The following is a 3622-nucleotide window of genomic DNA, read 5'->3' as shown; positions in this document are numbered from 1 at the left end:
CCCCCAAAATAAATTTTGGTTGTAAGGAAATTTTTGGATTCTTTTTATTATTCCTCTTTGTATTTTGTTCATCGTTCTCTAACAATAGCATCTCTACATAATGTGTTTAATTATGTTGGGGCAATTGTCTAAAGACTATAGTATTTTAAAACTTTTAGGGGGGGCAGCAATTGCCTAAAAATCATTGTAATAAAGGCTAAAAAATACTTGGAGGAAGAATAAATTTCCTAAAGAATCATATAATAAATAACTTTTTTTATTTTTTCAGAGTGGCAATTGGCCCCCTGGGCCTAAGGTGGATCCACCCATGTTTGAATTTCTCATGCCTAAATTTTAATATTTACTTATATGATATTCTAGTATCTAAATCATATTAAAATATTTATATGTGATAATATTTACTTTATTTTGGATAAGTTAATATTAGTGATTTTTTATGTGATTTAAATATTATGATGTTATATAAATAAATATAAAAATTTAGATGTTAGATATTTAAATGCAGACAAATTTGGTGGTATGTATGTAATTCTTCCTATTTTTATCATCACTTGTTCTTCTAAGTTTATATATTATTTTAGTGTTTAAATAGCATTAAAGCTTATGCATAAAAAATATATTTTTTACTTTAATTAAATTAGTGACATTTTTATTTTATTTAGATATTTAAGTGTTATAATTAATTATTAGAAATGTGTTCATATGCTTCAATGAATTTGATTGTTCAAAAGTTGAATTTGGTTAATGGATGAGTGGATATGATTATTTCAATATTCAATGAGGCTATATAGTTTAGAAGCTATCTATCTATATTTATTTACTTCCTAACAATATGTCCCTCTGCTTAGTTCTCCTTCTTCACTTTTCTCATTTTCCCTCAATTTCATTATGATTGTTGCTTGTAAGGATAAGTCTATAAGAATGCTCTTGCAATTCCTTAGATAATTTAAGGCTACCGAATATAACACCGGTTAAGGGGTACCGAGCCAACGAGATAATCAGAAGATCGCTTGGAGTATCGAGCCAACGAGATAATCTGAAGAGCTCGAAGTAAGAGGGTTGAGTGTTCAAAGAAATAAAATTAGAGTGTATACAATTTACATGAGTATAATTTATAATATTTTAAAATTTAAACATAATAATAATATCTTCTTTCTACTGGATGATTAGGTGACGTGAATGAAAGTTTAAGATTTTTAAAACTTTTTTAAAACATTCTAGAAGCTTCTATAGGTTCCTCAGGACTTTCATGAGATTCTCAAAAGCTTTTAGAGGACTAAGAAAAGAATCATCATGGAACATATCAAGATAAAACTCCAAAATCATTCATAAAATGGATATGAACACTAATTGTAGTTAAATTAGTTGTACCAAACTCATTGCTTTGTGCTAGCCAAATGAAATTTGTTAGGCCAGTTTTGGATTTGAAGAGTGATTTTAGGAGATCTATATTTGTATTTTGAAGTCTAATTTTTTTACAAATATAAACCAATCATTTATAAGAGCTTACAAGATCCATGATTGATTATTATGTTTAAATTCTTTATTCCACTTAATTATATTTCATCATGAATTACTAAACCATAGATCGATTTTCATTTTGTATTAATTTGATAAATTGATTTTTGTGTTTATGAGTTCATATTTTCATGAGCCAAAGTGTGAAGATGAAACTATCAAGTTCACCAAAAAATTAGAAGAGTGCTTAGAGATTAAATTGACTTTTATTTTGATTTAGGCCTCAACTAAAGTCAATAATCTAACATAGAGAAAGTTCTTTCTTAGATCAAAATTAAATTGAGAAAACCTTGAATCAAATTGATCTAATTTGAGATAAATTTTGAATCAAATTTAATATAACTTAATGAACCTTTTTCACGTCTCAAAGCTCATATTATTGAAGTTCATATCATCATCTAAGTAGTTATCTAGTTATCTCCATACATTGCTAAATAACTTGAATTAGTGAATATCATAAAAGATAATGACAACAAAAAGAAACAATTCGAACCATAATTGAACAATATTTGAATATTATTTAAACCTTATTTAAAAAATGATCAAAATTTGTTAAATCATATTTGAATGTTATTCTAACTTAAAAATTTATTATTGATATAACATCAAAAAATTATCTTGATATGGCACGAACCTCGAAGCAAAAATAAGTTGGAAACTTCGAAAATTAAATAGGAGATCATATGAACTCCAATTTCAGCAAACTTATAGTCGAATTGAACGTCTCAAAAAGATGAATCCAACAACACCAAATTCGACTCAATCTGAGTCTAAATGAGTCCAAATCAAATACCCGAAGCGTATTTAGAAGCTTCAAATAATAATTTGAATTACCAAACGGTGTTCAAACATGACACGCTTATAATCGAATCAAGTGGCTCGACGAGACGAATCCAACGAGCCCAAGATCATAAAATTTTGATATCATTAAGACATTCAAATGCTCAGTAAACGATCCATGATCAAGAGATTCAACATTGGTCATCCATTCAAACGACTCCAAATTTACTCTTGATCTTCCTCTTATTTACTGGTCATGCTACTCTCAGAAAACTATAAATAGACCCCTCATTTCTCATGAGAGGGGGCCCAAGCAAGAAGAGAATGATGAGAAGGAAGAGTTATCTTGCCGCCAGACTCATCGACCATTGCCGGACTTCAGCTTGGCCACTAACTGTCGTCAGACTTTCGCATGGCTACCGAATGACGCAGGATTTTTGATCGGTTACCAACTATGGCAAGATTTCTACTCAACCACCAATTGACGCCAGATTTTTGGCCGACCACCGATTGACGTCGGATTTCTGGCTGACCACTAATTGATGCTGGACTTCCACCTGACTTCCAATTATTCTCGGACTTCCACCTGACAACTGTCTTCTGACTTTCGTTGCCAGATAACAACCTTTATGACCTCCGTCACATGCCGATTACGATATTTTCGACCTCTATCGTGTGCCAAACAATAGTCCTTCCGACCTCTGTTGCTTGTCGACTACGGTCCATCCAACCACAGTCTCCCAAATACAATCTTTCTGACCTCCGTCTCCCGCTGATTATGATCATGCCGACCTAACTAACATATCAATACTGCTTCTTCCAATTTCCACAATTTAATGCATTCTATATGATATATACTTATTATAACAAGCAAAGACCTTCCCTCCAATGAAGGGTCACATTTGTGATCAAGTGCAAACACTAGTCGATTCATTCAAATTGGACTAAGCCTCGGGGTTTTTCCTCTTTTCAAAAATTTCCACGTAAAAATTTTGATGTCTCTTATAAATACTGCATCCTCTCTTTTATCAGATTGTGTGCTGGATCTCATACAAAATTAAGACGTTAAATTTTATATTTTTCTACCACCGTGAATATTTAAAGACAAAACAAGTATACAAAAATTATTACAAAAAACTTTAAAAAATAAAAAATAGCTTAGTCTACATTTTTAAATTAAATTTATATTAGATAAACTAAATTCCACCCTATCCGACGTGATATTTTTTTTTTTTGGAATTTGATCCGATGTAATATAAATATTTATCAAGTTTATCACCAACATTTTTTTTATTATTTTGAAGAAGCGGTTCATAGCAGCTGA

Source organism: Dendrobium catenatum, unplaced genomic scaffold, assembly GCF_001605985.2.
Source record: "Dendrobium catenatum unplaced genomic scaffold, ASM160598v2 fragScaff_scaffold_512, whole genome shotgun sequence".
Classification (NCBI taxonomy): Eukaryota; Viridiplantae; Streptophyta; class Magnoliopsida; order Asparagales; family Orchidaceae; genus Dendrobium; species Dendrobium catenatum.
The sequence above is the reverse complement of the archived record's forward strand: the minus strand, read 5'-3'. Positions refer to the sequence as shown.